Source organism: Anolis sagrei, chromosome 10 (genome assembly GCF_037176765.1).
Source record: "Anolis sagrei isolate rAnoSag1 chromosome 10, rAnoSag1.mat, whole genome shotgun sequence".
NCBI lineage: Eukaryota > Metazoa > Chordata > Lepidosauria > Squamata > Dactyloidae > Anolis > Anolis sagrei.
Window position 1 is genome coordinate 5455085 of NC_090030.1, and position 24159 is coordinate 5479243.

A 24159-nucleotide genomic window follows, 5' to 3' on the forward strand; every position below is an offset into this window, starting at 1 on the left:
GTGCTGATGTGACAGGTGATGTGTAAGGATTATAAGGCAAGTGCAGTGTGCAGTGTGCGGCAATCTTAATTCTAATAAAGTGCTTCTGGGACTTGGTATTGGAGATTTCCTATTCGGGGAAGGCACATCGGAACAGCCAGGTCTTCAAGTTCTTTCTGAAGACTAGTCAAACATCATCTAGTGCAGTGGTTCTCAACCTGGGGTCCCCAGATGTTTTTGGCCTTCAACTCCCAGAAATCCTAACAGCTGGTAAACTGGCTGGGATTTTTGGGAGTTGTAGGCCAAAAATATCAGGGGACCCCAGGTTGAGAACCACTGATCTAGTGGCTTTCGAGACTCATCAAGGCCTTGAACTTGATTCTCTATCATATTAACAACAACTCTAGGCTTTATATATCCATCATGATTAATGAGAATCCCATCCATAAATTTTGTAAACATTTGTACAACAGCCTTTTAAAGGTGTCTCAGATGGGAGCCATTGCTACCTTTGTGCAATAGCAAATTCCATAGTAAAAGAAAAGTCAGTTTAGGGAGTCACTTTCAACTCCATTTCTCCTTCTCTCCATGCCTCTCTCTCTCTGCTTTCCAGTGTTCCGAAGTACGCAAAGGAGAAGTATTACCCAAAAAACCTTTTATGATTACGTTGTTTACTATTAGATATGCAGACAGATGTTTGTTGGTGTCTTATGCATTTATTATTTCTCCGATAGAAGAGGTTGGGCATTTTGTGTCTAGTGTGGAACTGATGTGTTAAGTTACAGGCTGTGCAAGGACAGTGTTTCATGCCATGTCAACACACATGCTGATATGAATCGAACATTGATACAATTATACACTTTGTGAATTAACTGCAGATTTTTTTTTTTAAAAAAAATAGTGTCAGAAGTGATTTGAGAAACTGCAAGTCGCTTCTGGTGTGAGAGAATTGGCTGTCTGCAGAGACGCTGCCCAGGGGATTCCCGGGTGTGTTACCATCCTGTGGGAGGCTTCCCTCATGTCTCCACATGAGAAGCTGGAGTTGACAGGTGGGAGCTCACCCCATCTCGTAGATTTGAACCGCCAACCTTCAGGACAGCAGTTCAGCCAGCACAAGGGTTCAACCCATTGCACCACCGCGGCTCCCAATCGCAGATTATTCATGCACATGAATTGAGTGCACATTCCATTCTGCAAGGAAGCAATGCACTGAGGCAGCCTTGTATAATCGTGGTATAAGTCCATGAGAGAAGTTATCTTCCACCCCTTGATATAGGGTTTCACCTAATCAGACAAACAGAAAGATAGAAATAAATAAAGATCCAGCTCATGGAATTTACAATTTCAAAGTCCACTTATCTGCTACAAATTGCTGCAGTTAAAAAATTTGCAGATGTTCTGTGCTATCAGCATTGTTTTCAAATTTCAATAGATCAGTCCTCAGGAGGTGCATTATTAACAAGAGTAAGTAATGCACCTATGACTTCTTAACTCAGTGTTTCTCAACCTGGGGGTCGGGACCCCTGGGGGGGTCGTGAGGGGGTGTCAAAGGGGGTCACCAAAGACCATCAAAAACACACAGTATTTTCTGTTTATCATGGGGGTTCTGTGTGGGAAGTTTGGCCAAATTGTATCATTGGTGGGCTTCAGAATGCTCTCCGATTGCAGGTGAACTATAAATTCCAGCAACTATAACTCCCAATTTTCAAGGTCTATTTCCTCCAAACTCCACCAGTGTTCACATTTGGGCATATTCAGTATTTGTGCCAAGTTTGGTCGAGTGAATGAAAATGCATCCTGCATATCAAATATTTACGTTATGATTCATAGCATTAGCAAAATTATAGTTATGGAGTTGCAACAAAAATAATGTTGTGGTTGGGGGTCACTACAACATGAGGAACTGCATTAAGGGGTCGCAGCATTAGGAAGGATGAGAACCACTGTCTTAACTCTTCCATTCACAGATTGCAATTGCCATTTTAAAATCTTATCTAGTTTCTATATCCACATGGGTTAATTTTTACTGATTGGCATGTGTATACGTGATGTGAGTGTCAAAGAGAGAAAGGTAACTTGACCACCTATGGTTGTGTATTGTGTGGGAATCATATGTCTCATGGCCCTCCAAATGGAATTGAGTGTTGCTTGAGAGGAAATAAACATCTACTTACTGCTGGTATGCTTTGGCTAAGATGCGGGTATGTTTTGTGATATAGGAAAGGGCACGTCTCCTTTTGCACATTTCATACAGCTCTCTGAACAATATTTCCCCCTCTAAATTTCGTACAGAAGCTCTTTTCATAGTTCTGGCAATGGTCTGCAAGGTGACTATGGACAAGAAAACATGAGGCATGAAAGGCCAGGTTCACATGACTATGCAGAAAGGATTACATTCCCTTCCATTGTGAAATCTTTGAATTCTAAAGAATAAAGAAATCTTAGCAAAGGAGAAATCCGTTTTATTCTCATGCCCAAATTCAAAAGAACGGTATATGCAAGGGTTGCTGCTCACTGGCTGACTATACCTTCAGGGTGGGAAAAATTTAACTCCTGTAGCTCTAGAGCATTGTTTCTCAACCTTCGTAATTCATGACCCCTGAATACAGTTCCTCATGTTGTGGTGCCCCCCAACCATAACATTATTTTCATTGCCACTTCATAATTGTAATTTTGCTACTGTTATGAATTGTTATGTAAAAATCTAATATGCAAAATGCTATTTACTTAGGCAATCCCTCATTGTCCAAGTAGAATTGTCCTCCAAGTTTGGTGTTCTGGCAGTGGCTGTGGAGCCCTGTTCTTGATCTGCATGTTCTCCCACAGTGAGGGCATTGGTTTCCAGGTGAAAGGTGGTCTCATTTGGCACAACCTGGGGATCACAACCAGACACAGTGAAGGCATCTGCCCTTGCGCTATGCTACGCTGCTGCTGCTAAGTACGCATGCCCAGTGTGGAACACATCTCACCACGCTAAAACAGTGGATGTGACTCTTAATGAGACATGCCGCATTATCACAGGGTGTCTGCGCCCTACACCACTGGAGAAATGACACTGTTTAGCCAGTATTACACCACCTGACATCCGCCGGGAAGTAGCAGCCAATAGTGAAAGGACCAAGGCAGTGACATCTCCAGCGCATCCCCTGTTTGGGTATCAGCCAGCACGTCAATGACTTAAATCTAGAAATAGTTTTCTAAGATCTACAGAGACACTCACTGGAACACCTCAGCAAGCGAGAGTCCAAAAGTGGCAAGCTCAAACCCAGAATCTCAACCAATGGCTGATATCAAATGAGAGACTCCCCCCGGGCACACAGAAGACTGGGCGACTTGGAAGGCACTGAACAGACTGCGCTCTGGCACCACGAGATGCAGAGCCAACCTCAAGAAATGGGGCCACAAAGTGGAATCCACGACATGCGAGTGCCGAGAAGAGCAAACCACTGATCACCTGCTGCAATGTACCCTGAGCCCTGCCACATGCACCATGGAGGACCTTCTTGCAGCAACACCAGAAGCACTCCAAGTGGCCAGATACGGGTCAAAGGACATTTAAACAACTACCAAACTTGCAAATTTTGTGTTTTGTCTGTTTGTTTGTTTGTTTTGTTCTGTTAGAAAAGTAATACAATTGACTGGTTGCCCTGACATGACAAAAAATAAATAAATAAAATTGGGGTTGGCTTGATGCACATTCCTCTTGGCATGTTTCTCTCTTTCACCATTCATGCCTCTTCAAATTCTACAGCACTGCTGGTCACAGCTGACCTCCAGCTAGAACTCTCAAGGGCCAAGGCTTTCCAGTTCTCAGTGTCTATGCCACAGCTTTTAAGGTTGGCTTGGAGCCCATCTTTAAATCTCTTTTCCTGTCCTCCAACATTCCATTTTCGTTCTTGCATTTAGAGTGGAGTAACTGCTTTTGGTGACCGTGATTGGGCACTTGAACAACATAGCTGGTCCAGTGAAATTGATGGCGGAGGACCATTGCTTCAATACTGGTGGTCTTTGCTTCTTCCAGCCACTGACATTTGTCCGCCTGTCTTCTCAAGAGATTTGCAGGATTTTTCGGGGGCAATGCTGATGGACCAAATTTGGCACAAATACCCAATATGCCTACATTTGAATCATGGTGGGGTTGGGGGGGGGGGGAGGATTGAATTTGTCATTTGGGAGTTGTAGTTGCTGGGATTTATAGTTCACCTACAATTAAAGAGCATTCTGAACTCCACCAACGATGGAATTGAACCAAACTTGGCACACAGAACTCTCATGATCAAAAGAAAATACTGAAAGAGTTTGATGAACATTGATCTTGAGTTATTGTTGTTCCCCTACATCCAGAGATCACTGTGGACTCAGGCAATGGTGGATCTGGGCCAAATTTGGCATGAATAATCAATATGCCCAAATGTGAACACTGGTAGAGTTTGCAGAAAATAGACTTGACATTTGGGAGTTGTAGTTGCTGGGATTTATAGTTCACTTATAATCAAAGAGCATTCTGAACCCCACTAATGATAGAATTGGCCCAAACTTCCCATAGAGAATTCCCATGACCAACTGAAAAAACTGTGTTTTCTGATGGTTTTTAGCAACCCCTCTGACACCCCTCACGACCCCCATATATTGCATAACTAAGACCTGCTTGGTAGCCAAAGACTGCTAGCTGGCTTTTGAGAAGCGAGGGAGTGAAAACTGGGAAACCGAGAAGGTAATGGAGCATCCAAAGCAGGGGATGATGGGCTGGCTCTCCGTTTCTATATGGTCAAATTTTGCTTCGGGTACCACCTGTTAAAGAAAAAGAAAGGTTTCTGGAAGCAGTAAATTGAAAAGGGAAAGGGGTGAAGGAAGGAATTCATCTCTGGGCTTCAGGAGAAAGAAAAAGTGGGGAGGGGAAAAGTGGGACAACTTTATCGACATTTCTAGGAGGAGGCATCACAGCTTGAACACTGCTGCTAACCTTGTTTTCCAGTTCCTGCACCCTGTAGATTTTATCAGCTAATATTTATTTGGCATTTTTGCAGCTGGCAGAGAGAGAAAGAGAGAGAGAGAGAGAGAGAATAGTTGCAGCATGAGAATTCTGTGGCTGAACTAGGTTTTACAACAAATAATGTGTCTGTGTGTCTCCTCTCCCTATGTTGGGTTTGGAACAGAGAGGTTTCTGCCTCTGAGTTTTTGAAAAGGCTCATGCTGCTTGGATGTAGATAATCTTTACGAAGCAAGGAATACAGAACAATATTCACAGCCATTGGCTCTAAATAGTAAAAAAGACTTAATCTACAACTTCTTTTGAATCATTTTACCAAAGAGAGACTGGAAAGCAAAATTAGCACTCTAACTAGAGGCCAGCTATGACTAGCAGTGCTGCAGAATTTTAATTTTATGTATTCTGTATTTTATGTATGGCATCTTTGTGTGCTATTTTGTAAGCTGCAGTGAGTCCCTATGGGAGATGGTGGTGGAGTAGAAATAAAGTATTATTATTAGTAATATTGGTATTATTTGAAACACAACAAAATTCGTACACAGCAAACAAGATCACTATACTGGTTGTTGTATTGGATCACATATCGGACACTTCCCAAGTGTCTAGGAATGTGCAATGTACCAGTGAATAATGCGTGCAGATCTGAGTGGGGGGGGGGGGGGGGCTTTTGCAGCTGGCAGGTGCTGATTTGGTCAGCACTGATTGTGTTTAAGTGCAGGCCAAGGTTTTTAGGCACTGCCCCCAGTGTGCCAATCACTACTGGGACCACCTTGATTGGTTTGTGCCAGAGTCTTTGCAGTTTGATCTTTAAATCCTCGTATTGTGTCAGCTTCTCCAGTTGCTTCTCTTCAATCCTGCTGTCGCTTGAGATTGCAACATTGACGATCCATACTTTGTTTTTCCCCCACGATCATGAGGTCAGGAGTATTGTGCTCCAAAAGTCTGTCTGTCTGAATTCGGAAGTCCCAGGGAGTTTGACAGGTTCATTTTCTGTAACTTTTTAAGGCTTGAGATCCCACCAGTTCTTTGATGCAAATTTGTGGCACAGGTTCCAGTGGCTCATCTGAGCAACTGCATTGTGCCTCTGCTTGTAGTCTGTCTGCGTGATGTTGCAGTAGTAGTAGTAGTATTCTTGTAGGTCAGAGAACAGTCCAGAGTACAACACACATCCTCCCAGCTGAGGTTGTGTGTTGTATTACTACTACTACTACTACTACTACTACAATGACTACTACTACTACTACTACTACTACTACTACACAGTCATATAATGCAGTTCAATGCCTATGAACAAAAACATCTGGAACTAGTATGCTGCTAAATCCCCTCCCATCCTTTCAGAATCCCTTTCCCTTCTGGAGACAGAGGCAACTTATTTTCTCCTTGAACATTTCTGAGAAATTTGGCAAAACCCAGCAGTGCAAGCCTTCGGTGCTCAATTTAAGAAGGTGGGCTGAGGAGCAGTGTGCTCTGTATTTTACAAGAGCTGTGCCTGTGTGTGTGCTTTGCAGCCTCCTTCCGAGTTGCTTCTGCTTCCCAGAAAGGCCACTAGACAAGATAATTGCTTCCTCTCTCGGGGCTTCAAGGGTTCTGCTTGCTGAGGGCCTGAAAGACAAACAAGGGCATTGGTGGTTGTTATTGATGTAGCCGCTGTTGCCAGTCACAATCATACAATAACGACAATTATTTTAACAACCAAACTAGGAAAGCCTCATTCGGTTTCCAAGCAATCAACAATCAGCAGGCTTGCAAAGCTCCATAGGGAAAGCTGCAAGGCAGAGAAGCTACAAAGAGAGGGAGAATGGTCCACAAGTTGCAGCTATGAAGAACAGGTATTCACAATCTTGACTGCATCCCTGCAGTAAGAAAAGCATGGCAGCTCCATAGCCCTTCGCTCTTCTCCCCCGATTTTCAGTTTCTTTTTGCACTCCTCCCCAGAAAAAAAGGGGAAATATGAAAGTTTGTTTTCTTGAAAACCAAAGAACAGTGTTTCAGATACCACATTTTTCTTTCTTTCTTCATTTTGGACAAGAGATGTGGGCTGTGTCCTCCTCTTCCTGGTTCAGCTTCTTGGGAAACTTGTGCCTTTTGCTTTTCTTTCTTGGAGGTTTTTGGAGGAAAAGGACAAAGATCTCAGCCAGAGTTCTTGGATTTAGATGGAAAAAACTGGAAGGGTGATGGCAGAAAGCTCCATTCGGATGTTTAGATTGCTGCAGTAGAGTCTAGCATTTCCTACCATTTCAGGCTACTATCCAAGCATGAAAATGGAGACCCAACAGACCTTACAAGTCATATTCCAGGGCAGATGTCATGGGAAGTGAAAAGGAGCTGCCATGTTGGGACGATGGAGACCAGCGGAGGTGAAACAGGAGCCCAACAAGGACTCGCTGCAACAGTGGAAAACTCAATGGCAGGAGTTCCTGAAGAGTCTGGAAGGCCCTCACCCAAACTGGGGGACCTCTGAGTCGAGGGAGGAACCATGGGACGATGCCAAAGCCTTCCTGGTTGGTGGGGACAAGAGACAGGGCCTTCTCGATGGTGGCTCCCCGGCTTTGGAACTCCTTCCCACAGGAGATTAGAACTGCTCCCTCCCTCCTGACGTTCAGGAAGCTAACAAAGACTTGGCTCTGGAATGCGGCCTTTGATAACTGAGTCAACTTTGGTCCACATGGAAGAATAATGATTAACTGTGAATTATGACCATGAATGTTTTGACGACTTGGCTGTGTAATTGTGATGATGACAATGTTGTATTGTAATATGTTTTTAATTGTGTAATGATAATACATTGTGTGGTTTGTATTTTTGTATATGAACACATGTTGTGAACCAGATCTGAGTCCCTCTTGGAGGTGAGAAGATTGGTATAGAAAACTTTTAAATAAATAAATAAATAAATGAGCAAGTGGCCCAAGCCTGAAAGCTGAAAGGCATTCAAAGAAGCAGATCCTGGAACTGCTAATCTTGGAGCAGTTCTTGGCTATCCTGCCTCCAGAGATAGAGGCAAGGAATGTGGTCCAGAGACATGCTCCCAGGTAGTGGCCTTGGTGGAGGACTTAGATTTTGGGCAATCATGGAGGGTTCCATGCAAGTGGAACAGTGCTGAAGATATGTCTAAAAAAGGAAAGCAAGAGGCTCATAATGGGAACCTGGAGGAATCCACTCGACTGTTCAGACAAGCTTTACAAATCCATCCCAGTGAATAGCTGAAGAACATCAAAAAGTTGAAGGAAGCCTTGGCTTCTTTGGCCCTGGACCAGGAGGAGGATGACTTTGTGGACACGTGTCAGAGTGGGTTGATGACTTAAGGAGAAATGTACAAGTTCTTTGAGCACCAGAAAGAAGGGCTGGCCTTCTTGTATGGCTTATACAGAGATGGAAGGAAAAGAGGCATCTTGGCAGACAATATGGGTCTTGGCAAGACCATTCAGATCATTGCATTCTTTTCAGGCATGGTTGATGTGGAATATATTCGATCCTTGCTGCTAATTGTGCCAACCACCCTCATTAGCAACTGGACAAAAGAGTTTCCCAGCTGGACTCCAGGGCTGTGGGGAAAACTCTGTCATGGGACCTGCAAAGCTGAATGCAACAGATACCATTTTTAAAATACAAAACTGCACTAGTGTGGTCATAGCTGCCACCCTTACTTTGATTGATTGAGGTGATCGATATAAAGAATGGAAAGGAAGAATTCAGATCAAAAGGAACCAGCTTCTGGTGAGCGAAATAGTTCTTCAATAATCAATAAATCAGCAAGCCCTAGGTGCTTTTACTGCCTATTACAGGGAAAACCAGCTGATTCCTAATCCATCTAAAACACAGACATGTGCTTTTCACTTTAAGAACAGACAAGCATTCCGAGCTCTGAGGATTACCTGGGAAGGAAGGAATTCCAGTGGAGCATTACAGCGCACCCAAACACCTGGGAGTTAAGCTGGACCATGCTCTGACCTACAAGAAGCACTGTCTGAACATGAAGCAAAAAGTGGGTGCTAGAAACAACATCATATGAAAGCTGACTGGCACAACCTGGGGATCACAACCAGATACAGTGAAGACATCTGCCCTTGCACTTTGCTAATCTGCTGCTGAGTATGCATGCCCGGTGTGGAACACATCTCGCCACACTAAGATATGGCTCTTAATGGGACATGCCTAAATACCACGGGGTGTCTGTGCTCTACACCACTGAAGAAATTACATTGTTTAGCTGGTATTGTACCACTTGACATCTGCCGGGTAGTAGCAGCCAATAGTGAAAGGACCAAGGCAATGACATCTCCGGCCTATCTCCTGTTCGGATATCAGCCAGCATGCCAATAACTTAAATCGAAAATAGTTTTCTAAGATCTACAGGGACACTCACTGGAACACCTCAGCAAGCAAGAGTTCAAAAGTGGCAGGCTCAAACCCAGAACCTCAACCAAATGAGAGACACACAGCAAACTGGACAACTTGGAAGGTGCTGAACAGACTGCAGTCTGGAACCATGAGATGCAGAGCCAACCTTAAGAAATGGAGCTACAAAGTGGAATCCACCACATGCGAATGTGGAGAAGAGCAAACCTCAGACCACCTACTAAAATGCCATCTGAGCCCTGCCACATGCAGAATGGAGGACCTCCTTGCGGCAACACCAGAGGCACTCCAAGTGGCCAGATACTGGTCAAAGGACATTTAACCAACTACCAAACTCACAAGTTTTGTATTTTGTCTGTTTGTTTGCTTTGTTCTGTTAGAAATGTAATATAATGGCAATGCCATCTGAGCCCTGCCACATGCAGAATGGAGGACCTCCTTGAGGCAACACCAGAGGCACTCCAAGTGGCCAGCTACTAGTCAAAGGACATTTAATAGAATGCCAAGTTTTCAAATTTCCTGGGTTTTTAAAATACAATATAACTGTTTGGTTCGCTCCTGATACGATAAATAACAAACTACACAACGTGAAAGATTGCGTCTTTGGAAAAGTACCAGAAAATCTGGTGCCTCTCCTTTTGTCAGCCAGCATTTTCCCTCTTTGCATTTTTCTGCGAAATAGACAGTCAAGGACTTGATATTAGGGCAAAGGGAACTGTGTAAGTCACCCCTTCACTACATATGTCTCCATTAGAAGGTTGCATCGTGAATTCTGTCTGCATTTTCTGTTTACAATAAAACCTTGTAATTATGACCTTATCTTGCAACTCACATGAAACAAGAGTCATTTTAGCAGATTACCAGAAATGCAGAAGAAGAACAAAGAAGCCAAGGACGGCAAAGTTGCGGCAACCAGCAGAGGGCAATGTTTTACCAAGTTTGACATTCCGCCGGCTGCCTCTCCCCGGAGCCAAGACATTGTAAACAAGCATATATTATTTAAAGCGTTCATCTCTTGTAACAAAGTCTTACATTTGGTTTAAATACTTTCCCTTTTTGTCAGCGTATAGTAGATTATTTCTCACATCGCACATGAAAACATGTCCTTGAGCAATTTGCTAATACTGGCTGATGATATTTACCAAGCTAAAATTACTTACCTCCGCATATCTGGTTACAGGTTCTACATTAAGGGTTTTGTTTTGCTTTTTTTTTTTGTGGGAAGAGAAGGGGAGAGAGACCATAATGGTTTGTTAAAGTAATACCAATCTTGACGTAAACAAAACAAGTCGACATAGAATACCCAGGATAATTTGGATGTATAAGATTAACTCATTCTGTTTGCTTAGAAGGGATTTGATATTTGTCCATTTTCTCATTTATTTGGTGCACACATTTCTCTACCATAGAAATCATGATGGAATAGAGCCTCGTCAAGTGTGCCATATTATGTCTGACGAGATCCAGACCTTCATAAACTCAATAACGTCCTCTCAAACAGTGTTTCTCAACCTGGGAGTTGGGATCCATGGGGGGGGGGGGCATGAGGAGTATCAGAGGTGTCACCAAAAACCATCAGAAAACACAGTATTTTCTGTTGGTCTTGGGGGTTCTGTGTGGGAAGTTTGGCTCAATTCTGTCATTGGTGGAATTTAGAATGCTCTTTGATTGTAGGTGAACTATAAATCCCAGCAACTACAACTCCCAAATGTCAAGTTAATTTTCCCCAAACTCCACCAGTGTTCACATTTAGGCACATTGAGTATTCATGCCAAGTTTGGTCCAAATCGATCATTGTTTGAGTCCACAGAGCTCTCTGGATGTAGGTGAACTACAACTCCAAAACTTAAGGTCAATGCTCTCCACACCCTTCCAGTATTTTTTGTTGGTCACGGAAGTTCTGTGTGCCAAGTTTAGTTCAATTCCATTGCTGGTGGAGTTCAGAATGCTCTTTGATTGTAGGTGAACTATAAATCCCAGCAACTACAACTCCCAAATGTCAAGATCTATTTTCCCCAAACTCCACCAGTGTTCACATTTGGGCATATTGTGTATTTCTGCCAATTTTGGTCCAGATCCTTCATTATTTGAGTCCACAGTGCTCTCCGGATGTAGGAGAACTACAACTCCAAAAATCAAGGTCAATGCCCACCAAACTCTTCCAGTATTTTCTGTTCGTCGTGGGAGTTCTGTGTGCCAAGTTTGGTTCAATTCCATTGCCGGTGGAGTTCAAAATGCTCTTTGATTGTAGGTGAACTATAAATCCCAACAACTACACTTCCCAAATGACAAAATCAATCCCCCTCCAACCCCACCAGTATTCACATTTGCAAATATTGGGTATTTGTGCCAAATTTGGTCCAGTGAATGAAAATGCATCCTGCATATCACATATTTACATTACGATTCATAACAGTAGCAAAATAACGGTTATGAAGTAGCAATGAAAATAACTTAATGGTTGGGGTCACCTCAAAATGAGGAATTGTATTAAGGGGTCGCAGCATTAGGAAGGTTGAGAAAAGCTGCTCTAAAATGTACCTTCCAATGACCTCCGTACTCTTCCAAGAAAACCAGGGATGTTGTTATCACAGGGAAGCCACCTTTATTTCCACGAGCAAGCTGTTATGACATGCCCTGTCATGCCCCCTGTTTACGGACTCAAATTAGCCCTATTACATGCATGGCTTGCTGTACATTTTTAACCAGACTGCGGTGATACATGTCTCACTAAGGAACCGTGACATAATCTACATGTTTAGAAACGCAAAGGAAATAGAGCTGGAAGTCTCTAAGTCATGGTTGTCTAATCTGTTCCTAGAAGCTTTCAGAGATGGAGACTGCACAATTTCTCACATCGTTTGCTCTTGAGGTCAATGAGAAAGTCATGCCTGTTATCCCATTTCTTTCTATGTACTCAATCGGAACATAGTTCTTTGTGCATACATGTCATCTCTGCCTTCTTTCTGGATTTTCTGAAGGTTCTGCTCATATATCACAAGACAAACCTACTACATTCTCAGGAATTCTTCCCTTGGATCAGTGTTTCTTAACCTTTCTAATGTCACGACCCCTTAATACAGTTCCTGATGTTGTGGTGACCCCCAACCATAACATTATTTCTGTTGTTACTTCATAACTCTAATTTTGCTACTGTTATGAATCATAATGTAAATATCTGATATGCAATATGTATTTTCATTCACTGGACCAAATTTGGCACAAATACTCAATATGCCCAAATTTGAGTAATGGTGGGGTTGGGTTGAGTGGGTTGATTTTGTCATTTGGGAGTTGTAATTGCTTGGATTTATAGTTCACAGAAAATTAAAGAGCATTTTGAACTCCACCAGCAATGGAATTGAACCCAACTTGGAACACAGAACTTCCATGACCAACAGAAAATACTGGAACGGTTTGGTGGGCATTGACCTTGAGTTGTCATAGTTCTCCTACATCCAGAGAGCATCCTGAACTCAAACAATAATGTATCTGGTCCAAACTTGGCATGAATACTCAATATGCCCAAATGTGAACACTGGTGGAGTTTAGGGAAAATATATCTTGACATTTGGGAGTTGTAGTTGCTGGGATTTATAGTTCACCTACAATCAAAGAGCATTCTGAACCCTGTCAATGATAGAATTGGGCCAAACTTCCCACACAGTACCCCCATGACCAACAGAAAATACTATTTTTTCTGATGGTGTTTGGTGACCCTTCTGACACCCCCTTGTGACCACCCACAGGGGTCTCAATCTCCAGGTTGAGAAATGCTGTCTTAGATCTTAATGAAAGAAGGATAATGGATGTATATGGACACAGACTGACATTAGCAAAATGATAAATAGGAAGAATGATATGAAGGAAAGACCCATGATGCAAACAAATAGGTTTTACTCCAGTATTTAGTGGTCTGTTTTGAGCTTGAGGATCATAAAAGGTTTTGTTCCATGAATTAGTGAGCTCATTTGTGGAATAAAACCCTTTAACGAATACATCCTGAGACCCAGCCTGTCTTTCAGATCCTGTTTATTGGACATTTCCAGAACTGATTCTTTGGCAGTCACAGCGAACATCTCTTTCCCCAGATCCGTCGTCTTTGTGCCATTACTTTTCCAGTGGAAGAAATGTCAGTAACACTAATCTGTTCTCTCCAGAAATCTAAACAAATAGGTCGATTATCACAACATGTCTTTAGGGGGTGGGCAGGCTTCGGGCTGGAAACAAACATTTAATTTAGTTTTGTTTGTTTATACCATGAATGCTACGATCCATCAATTGGGGCCTGATACAAAAGAATTATACTCAGTTAAGAATGATGAATTCAGGAAGTGAAAGGAACTCACAATTCAGACATTACAGCAGTATAAATTAATGCGAAGGACAATTGCTTTGCTGTTGCTGTAGTTAGGGTCAGCCCTACCATTAAGTAGGAGGAGGCAAACACGTTTCTCCTGGTCACCTTGGGCTTGATCCCATCTCTTGGAGGATCAAACTGCCCAGAGTGTTTTGGATCCTCTAGTCTACTAACCTCAAGTGGGATGGAAACATTAGGATGCAAGAAGCAGTGAGATATCTTGATTTAAGGAACAAACATGTCAATGGCTTGGAGAACAGAAACTACCATATATACTCGAAGATAAGCCGGGTTTTCCGGACATTTTATGGACTGAAAAATCCTCCTTTGGCTTATAATGGGATTCAAAAGCAGGCAGCAGAGCCCATGTCCATTTTGTAATTCTGGCCTTTGGTATTTTGAATCCATCCGATGGAGTAAAATTGAAACTGTATATCAATTTTTTTTTGTGATCGTTTTAGTAGTATTTTATGTTTTATGATGTTTAATTCTGTTGTATGGTTTTCCTTTTGGCAACTGAATGTTTTGCCTATGTTGGAAACCACTTTAAGATCTCTTGGGGAGATAATAATAATAATAATAATAATAATAATAATAATAATAATAATCTTTATTTGTACCCCGCCACCATCTCCCCAAAGGGGACTCGGGTGGCTTACATGAGGCCAAGCCCAACAGTACATTACATCAAAATAAAACCAGAACAACAAAACAAAACATCACAATGAAATAAATAAAAACATAAGAATACAATAAAGCAATACAAAATAATACAATGCCATTAAGATGGTGGTGATGATGATGATGATGATGATGATGATGATGATGATGATGATGCTGGACTTACACTTCCCTATATTCCAGAATCTGATATCAGATTATTTGCTTATTCCAGATTATCTGGCAATGTAGACTCACTTGCTTACTTAGGCGATCCCTTGTAGCTTGAGGATGATTGTCTTCCAGATGTGGTGTCTTGGTGGTGGGTCTGTAGGTGGCTGTGGAGCCCTATTCTTGATCTGCATGTTCTCCCACAGTGAGGACATCAGTTTCCAGGTGGAAGGTGGTCCTGGTTAAGGTTGACTTGACATGCCTTCCTCTTGGCACATTTCTCCCTTTTGCCTTCCATTCATGCCTCTTCAAAATCTACAGCACTGCTGGTCACAGCTGACCTCCAGTTAGAGGTCAGCTCTAACTCACATTATGTGAGACTCACATAATCCAGTTCACAGCAGATAATCTGGGATCAGATCCTGGGATATAGTGCAATGTAGGCCCAGCCTGACTGGGAAAATAATAATCACCTCTGAGGATGCTTGCCATAGATGCAGGCGAAACGTCAGGAGAAATGCCTCTAGAACATGGCCATATAGCCCGAAAAAACCCACAAGAACTGAGTGATTCCAGCCATGAAAGCCTTCGACAATACAATAATAATAATAATAATAATAATAATAATAATACTTTATTTATACCCTGCTCCATCTCCCCCAGGGGGACTCGGTGCAGCTTACATGAGGCCACTCCCATCAGTACAATACACACAATATAACACAAAAGCATAACAAAACCAGAAAATAAAAACACATAAAATAAAAACCAATATAATAAGCGACACAACAATATAAACTGAAAGTTTCTTTTATTATTTGATTTCTTTCTTATTATGTTTTAAACTCATTTCTTTGACAACTTCACTTAATTGTTTTAATTATTCATCCATATTATAACTTAAGCTTGTCATTTATTTTTTTGATTTTAACATTGTGAGCTAACATTGAGTCCTATAGTAGGGGATATTTATATGCACATATATGAAGAGGGAGCTTTCATATCCAGCAAAATGTTTGGATCTGCTTTGCTATAAAAAATGTGCAAAAAGTTATAATTATACCTAGAGGGGCGAAAACTTGAAGAAGTCTCCTATTTTTGAAACAGAAACAAAGAAAAGATCCACAACCACAGTGAGGATATAAATCCTTGTTGAGTTGCTGCAGATAACCCAAAGCATTACCACTATAGCAAAATCTCTTTGCTACCCACCCTTTGTATACAGATTTCCCTGAGAGAACATCCTGCCAATCCTAGTGATGTTTACTTCTGAATAGACATGCATTAATGAATTGCATTGTGAGCAGGTTCATCCTCATGTGTTATGCAAGGGGGAAAAAATCTCCCCGTAGTCTGGTGGAAAAATCTGCCTATTTTTATGTTTTTTTTTCCCCTAGGAGAAAATGTTCACATTCGGGATTGCTTTTGTCCATTGAGCCAAATATGTAGAACTGGGAAAGACAATAACGATCGCCTGTTGGCAATACAAACCACATACTTACTTGTCTGCCTTCAAGTTTTTCCAAAGTATGGCAACTTGAAGGCATATCCACAAAATGGTCTCCAGAGTCCATTACTCAAAGTGGATAACATTGAATGTATTTTAAGTAGATTCCATCTTAAGGCTATCTTATACAAAAATCATAACATGCACCTCCGAGAAACTGGACGATCTTTACTTTTCAGTATTCAGGAGTTTTGCAATCCAATTATGTTTATATTTGCACAAAACATGGAAAACACAACTGACTTCCACTAATTAAAGCAACGTGCAGTCATTGAATTCTTGACAGCACAAGGTGTCACCCCAAAGGAGATTCATCAGAGAATGCAAGTTGTTTGTGGTGATTGTGTTGATGTGAGTACTGTGTGTTGTTGGGTGAGTAAGTTTAAAGATGTTGAGCTGGGAACATCTGACTTGCATGACAAACAAAGAGTTGGACGTCCTGTGACAGCAACCACCGAGTTTCACAAGCAAAAGGTTGGCAGATTGATTCAGGACAATCGTCGTATCACTCAGAGAGAAATTTCAAGCATAATCAGCATTTCACAAGAACGTGTGGATCACATTATTGCTTTGCTTGGCTATCGGAAGATTTGTGCATGATGAGTACCAAGGATGAGAGAACTGTGAGACGCTGGTTGCAGAAACAGAGTGTTGACTTCTTCCATGATGGCTTCAGAGAACATGTTCATTGTTGGCAGAAACGTATCCAATTGTCTGGTGATTATGTGGAAAAGTAAATAGTGGTATTGTCGAAGGCTTTCATGGCCGGAATCACTGGGTTGTTGTAGGTTTTTTCAGGGTATATGGCCACATTCTAGAGGCATTCTAGAATGCCTCTAGAACATGGCCATATAGCCCGAAAAAACCTACAACAACCCCGTGAATAGTGGCAGTTAAAGAGCACATTCTAAGGATTATTTTTGTTGTTGTTAATTCATTCAGTCGCCTCCGACTCTTCGTGACCTCATGGACCAGCCCACGCCAGAGCTCCCTGTTGGCCGTCACCATCCCCAGTTCCTTCAAGGTCAGTCCAGTCACTTCAAGGATGCCGTCCATCCATCTTGCCCTTGGTCGGCCCCTCTTCCTTTTTCCTTCTACTTTCCCCAGCATAATTTTCTTCTCTAGGCTTTGCTGTCTCCTCATGATGTCTCCTCATGCTGTGTGCCATTATTTTTGCATTTGATTTATTAAAATATTCCCATCCAAACCCAAGTAACGAAGGTGGAGGCATTACTTTTCATTCAACCCTTGTAGTTGAAATTATTATATAGTAAAATATAGTATTATTATTATTTACACGAGTCTACACTGACCATATAATGCAGTTTCAAGCTTCATAATATGGCAGAGTCAATGGGGTCCTAGACCTCCAACCATGCCTCGTATTTGACAACTGGCATCTTTGAACATTATCCATACTTCTGAGAGCTGAAACAATCAGAGGGTCAAAGATTCAGAAGCACTGGTATATGTGACAGAGATTCTCTCATAGCTTCATATTTTTGCTTTGCCAACAAACACTCCCCATCTCTCGTCATCTCATCCTCATCTCTATGATGGGGGGAAAAAAACCCACAGCCATTGAAGCTCAACTTATCCCCATTAGCTCTGCTTTAATGAATTTGGACTATGGTATTTATTATGTCTGAAATGAATTGTATCAGCCCGAGCACAGCCACCCAGTATGAAATCACTCCTGCCTCCGAAAACATTCATCTTTGTTTGTGCTCGGTGTAATCAAATCATCAGCCAATGCTCAAATCTTATAAGGTACAATACACAATGCAACAGGGTAAAACAACCTCATTTGTTTGAATAACAAACAAATTAAAAGAGAAATGCAATTGGAATGGAAGCTAATACCAGTCGGAATATAAACTGTTTTTTCTCGACGCAGAGAGAGAATGGGTGGCAGGAGTGTCGGGGAGGGGGGAACCATCACAAATGAATTACTCGTGGAGCGGACCTGGTTAGAGGCAGAACCTTTTACCATTTAAGCCATGCATTTAACTTGACGGAGGCATAATTGATCAGTTGAGTAATTGCTTCAAGAAGTGAACAGTTAAGAGTAATGAGCAGGCACATAACTGACATCCCTTTAAACAATTTGCGAGAGGCTTGTCTGCCGATTCTGACTGTAGAAAACCCCACCAGATGTTCCAGTTCCAGTAGATGCAGATGTTAACTACTGCTCTGCGGTGAGGAACAAGAGAGCTCTGAAAGCAGGTAAACAGACTAAAAGAGCATTTGGCTTCAAGTTGCATTTGGGAAAGCACGCAGATGCAACTCGCTTCCATAACATTTATTATTCAACACAAATTCTTTTCTTTCTTTTTTTACAATTGCCGGCATACTCAAATTCTATCATTTTCTTTTAATATGGAAGTTAGTTTTCTGATAAGAATAGCAATGGGTTCTTGTAGGTTTTTTCGGGCTATATGGCCAAGGTCTAGAGACATTCTCTCCTGACGTTTCGCCTGCATCTATGGCAAGCATCCTCAGAGGTAGTGAGGTCTGTTGGAACTAGGAAAAGGGGTTTTATTATATCTGTGGAATGACCAGGGTGGGACAAAGGACTCTTGTCTGCTGGAGCTAGGAGTGAATGTTTCAACTGACCACCCTGATCAGCATATAATGGCCTGACAGTGCCTGGAGCAAACTTTTGTTGAGAGGTAATTAGATGTCCTTGTTTGTTTCCTCTCTGTTGTTGTGCTGTTGTAATTTTTTGAGTTTTTTTAATATTGGTAGCCAGATTTTGTTCATTTTCATGGTTTCCTCCTTTCTGTTGAAATTGTCCACATGCTTTTGTATTTCAATGGCTTCTCTGTGCAGCCTGACATGGTGGTTGTCAGAGTGGTCCAGCATTTCTGTTCTCAAATAATATGCTGTGTCCAGGTTGGTTCATCAGGTGCTCAGGGCAGATTACAGTGTGCACATATATGGCAAACATTCAATGCCAATTTTTGACATACAAACATATACAGACATACACAGAGGCTATTTAACTTTTTCTGGCTGCCAGGGGAGCTGTCGCTTTCATCGTCCATCTGCGACGCTGATGAAGCACTTCCGCATTCCCCGCATTCTTCCCCGCTGGAATGCTTTGCTGGAGTCTTCTTTATGGCCTCATAAATCAGTTAATTTAGCCTTCCCACACTTTAAGGCGGTACCTAATTTTCCTACTTGACAGGTGCAACTGTCTTTCGGGTTGCAAAGGTTGACAACAGGCTACACACAATTGGTTGGAAACCCACTCCAACCCGGGCTGCCTTCAAACTCATGACCTTTTGGTCAGAGTGATCTTAATGCAGTTGACACTCAGCCAGCTGTAGAATCATAGAATCATAGAATCAAAGAGTTGGAAGAGACCTCATGGGCCATCCAGTCCAACCCCCTGCCAAGAAGCAGGAATATTGCATTCAAATCACCCCTGACAAATGGCCATCCAGCCTCTGCTTAAAAGCTTCCAAAGAAGGAGCCTCCACCACACTCCGGGGCAGAGAGTTCCACTGCTGAATGGCTCTCACAGTCAGGAAGTTCTTCCTAATGTTCAGATGGAATCTCCTCTCTTGTAGTTTGAAGCCATTGTTCCACGTCCTAGTCTCCAAGGAAGCAGAAAACAAGCTTGCTCCCTCCTCCTCCCTGTGGCTTCCTCTCACATATTTATACATGGCTATCATATCTCCTCTCAGCCTTCTCTTCTTCAGGCTAAACATGCCCAGTTCCCTAAGCCGCTCCTCATAGGGCTTGTTCTCCAGACCCTTGATCATTTTAGTCGCCCTCCTCTGGACACATTCCACAATCCTGGTGCTCTTTGCCAAAGGGGTTCCTAAGTCCATCAGAAATTTGTGTTTTCTGAAGGTCTTTGGTGACCCTCTGAAACCCCCTCGCAACCCTCACAGGTTGAGAAACACTATCCTAGAGCAAGAGACTATGAATGTGGAGCCAAGCTTAGGGACAAATTTTGTGATTCACCTCAGTCATTTGAAAGTGAGGCAATAATCAGCCAGTTCAGATCAAAATCGACCGAGAAAAGAATTTCCAAATTTCCTATCCAATTCTGGGTCTTGCCCAGTCTCATAAACACATTCTCTGTAGGGTGTCTACTCCTCCAAAACAGTGATGCCCCAATGCATTTTTCTTCCAGATCTAAAAGTCAAGAGGGTGTATTCTCCTAGTTCAATATCTAACACCTGGCTGGAATAACAGTTGGATATTAGAATGGCATCCCCTACTGTTCCTAGGAATAACAAAAGCGTTGTAGTGGAAAGACTATAGACAATATGAAGCACAAAACTCTGCCCTGATCCAGCAGAGAGGAATGGTTCAGAAAGAAGAAGCAAAGAACTGCTGTTGCGACCACCAAGCATCTATTGCCCAAGGCACTTGCTTTACTTTTTCTAAAGTCAAATACCCTTTGAGGGGAAAATATATATCAAAAAGCAAAATTCACACTGAAAACAATCACCTTTGTCTATTCTAAAAATGTTTATATTATTGCAAAAAGTGATTTTGCAAAAAAGGGACCTGATGTACCGAATACCTCACAGCCATGCCTTATTTTCTCAGCAGGAGATCGCAGTGTATTGAGACAAACTCCCACTTAACCGAAATAATCCAGAATGAGCATATTCTTTGCATCCCCTCGTGCACAGTTATTAGGCTACAATTCTCAAAATCCATAACTATTGACCATCATTTGACTTCTGGGAACTGGAGGCCAACAAGATCTGAGGACGCCAAGTGGAAGGCCCTGTATCACCTCCATTTATTTATTTATCGTGTCATCAGCAACCAGACATTTGTATTACATTTTTAACAAAAACAAACAAACAGACAAAACACAAAGTTTGCAAGCTTGGTAGTTGATTAAATGATTAAATGGTAGTTGATCCTTTGAGCAGTATCTGGTCCCTTGGAGTGCCTCTGGTGTTGCTGCAAGGAGGTCCTCCCTTGTGCATGTGGCAGGGCTCAGGCTGCATTGCAGCAGGTGGTCAGTGGTTGTCTCTTCTCCACACTCGCATGTCATGGATTCCACTTTGTGGCCCCATTTCTTGAGGCTGGCTCTGCATCTCGTGGTCTTCCAAGTCGCCAGTCTTCTGTGTGCCCAGGGGGAAGTCTCTCATTTGGTATCAGCCATTGGTTGAGGTTCTGGGTTTGAGCCTGCCACTTTTGGACTCTTGCTTGCTGGGGTGTTCCAATGAGTGTCTCTGGAGATCTTAGAAAAATATTTCTTGATTTAAGTCGTTGATGTGCTGGCTGATACCCAAACAGGGGATGAGCTGGAGATGTCTCTGCCTTGGTCCTTTCACTATTGGCTGCTACTTCCCGGCAGATGTCAGGTGGTGCGATACTGGCTAAGCAGTGTAATTTCTCCAGTGGTGTGGGGCGCAGGCACCTAGTGATAATGTGACATGTCTCATTAAGAGCCACATCCACTGTTTTAGCGTAGTGAGATGTGTTCCACACAGGGCATGCATACTCAGCAGCAGAGTAGCATAGCGCAAGGGCAGATGTCTTCCCTGTGTCTGGTTGTGATCCCCAGGTTGTGCCAGTCAGCTTTCGTATGATATTGTTTCTAGCACCCACTTTTTGCTTGATGTTCAGGCAGTGCTTCTTGTAGGTCAGAGTACGATCCAGAGTGACTCCCAGGTGTTTGGGTGCGCTGCAATGCTCCAGTCGCCTCCATGAAGAGCACATTCTCAACAGCAACTGTCCATCAGTATATCTGGGCTCCCTGGTGCAAGAAATGTATTAGTTCTGCTAAGGATTACTTTAACTAAATGAGATTTGATGATTAAGTACAGGTTAGTGGAAAGATCAGAATACATGGTTCGCTTTTGACAGACTTGTTTTTTTGCGGTTTTTAAAATAAATATGAATATATATTAAAATATATATTGCAGTATTTTTGCTGTTTTTTGGGTTTTGCTGCTGTCGCTCTCCAAGGTGCTTTCCCTCCTTAGTCCTCCAGCCTTGAAGGGCCATTCCTTCCTTTCCATCACTCTCTCTCTCTCGCTTCATCCAGTGAAGGGAAAGGTGAGGAGGGCTTCCTTCCTTCTTTCCTTCTTTCCTTCTTTCCTTCTTTCCTTCTTTCCTTCTTTCCTTCTTTCCTTCCTTCCTTCCTTCCTTCCTTCCTTCCTTCCTTCCTTCCTTCCCTGGCAAGTGGGGGGAGTCGTGGGGGGGGGGGAGGAGGAATAGGAGGAGGAAGAGTAGGAGAAGGAGAGGAAGACTATGAAGGAACAGGAGGGTGAAGAGGAGGAGGAAGGGAGGGGGAGCCAGGCGTGCGAGAAGGAGCCAGTGGGAAGTGTGGTGTGCAAGGGGAAGGGGTAGGAAGCGAGGGGAAAGAGGAGAGGAAAGAGAAGATGAAGGGATTGAGTAAGAGAGAGAGGGGAGAAGAGATAGAGAGGAGTGGTTGGAGCCACTCCTAGGAGGGAGCGGTCCTACACCTTGTGCGTGCTGAGGCAGTACATATTTAGCATCCCTACTTCGCAGATTTTCCATTATTTCGGGTGGTCCTGGAACATAACACCCGCGATAAATGAGGCTTTGCAAAGAAACAAGCAGGTCTTTCCACCCCTGGAATACTGCGTCCAATTCTGGGCAACACAATTGAAGGGAGATGTTGACAAGCTGGAATGGGTACAGATGAGGGTGACTCAAAAGATCAAGTGTCTGGAGAACAAGCCCTATGAGGAGTGGTTTAAAGAGCTGGGCATGTTTAGCATGCAGAAGAGAAGGCTGAAAGGAGACATGGTGAGGACCATGTACAAATAGGTGAGAGGAAATCATAGGGAGGAGTGAGCAAGCTTGTTTCCTTCTCTGGAGACTAGGACACAATGAAACAATGGCTTCAAACTACAGGAAAGGAAGGAGATTCCAGGTAAACACGAGGAAGCACTTCCAGACTGTGAGAGGTGTTCAGCAGTGGAACTCTCTGTCTTGGAATGTGGTGGAGACTCCTTCTTTGGAGGCTTTGAAGCAGAGGCTGGATGGCCAACTGTCAGGGGTGCTTTGAATGCAATTTTCCTGCTTCTTGGCAGAATGGAGTTGGACTGGATGGCCCACCAGGTCTCTTCCAACTCTATAATTCTATGATTCTATCCTTGTTACCTAATATGTAGAGCCGGGAACACAATAAAAATAATCAGCTGTGATGAAGTTCTAGAGAACATGATATACGGTGCAACTCTTGTATCTATGAGGCATATGACTTCATGTGAATATGCAAAACTATCGAAAATAGGGATTGCTAATCAAAATGACAAATTTGAAATGGTGATAGACACCGAATGCTTTTCATAAGTGCCATTCCATTCTGTGAATTATTATTATTATTATTATTTATGTCCCACCTTTCAACCAATAAGGGACTCAAGGCAATTCGCAATCGACATTAAACTAAAATTCAGCTAAAGCCAATAATCCAAGTTAAAATATTATAATCAATCACATAAACAATCCTATTAAAGTACCAATTTGAAATAGCTTAAAAGGTTTAAAACATAATGGTTGGAATGAAAGCATAACACCTCCACTGAAATATTCTTCAACGGGAACCAAATGAAAATGTAAAAAACCAGATCTAAATGAAATATAGTGTTTGTCGCAAAAATAAATCAGAGAGGGTCAGCCTTGCTTTTGTTGGGAGGAATGCAGTGAAGAGAGATAGTCACCAAGGTCCTGTCTACACTGCCACAGAATTCAGTTTCTGAATCCAGATTGTCTGCTTTGAACTGGTTTATATGGCAGTGTAGACTCATATTATCCAGATTAGAGCAGATAATCTGGATTTAGGAACTTGATCATATGATAGTGTAGATACAGCCTGAGAAGGATCTTTCATGTGTTCTTACTCAAATGTGCCCAAGATAAGGATGGGACCAAAGGAGGACATTTCCAAAAATTGTCTCAACTTGGTTAGGTTCAAGATTTGCCTGAAAGCCTCTCTTATCAGGACAAATTTCTTTTAATTTGAAGCCAAGGGAACATAAAGGTAACTATGGGAAGGAAGAAGGTAAAAGGAAGAGGGGCCGACCAAGGGCAAGATGGATGGGTGGCATCCTTGAAGTGACTGGACTGACCTTGAAGGAGCTGGGGGTGGTGACGGCCGACAGGGAGCTCTGGCGT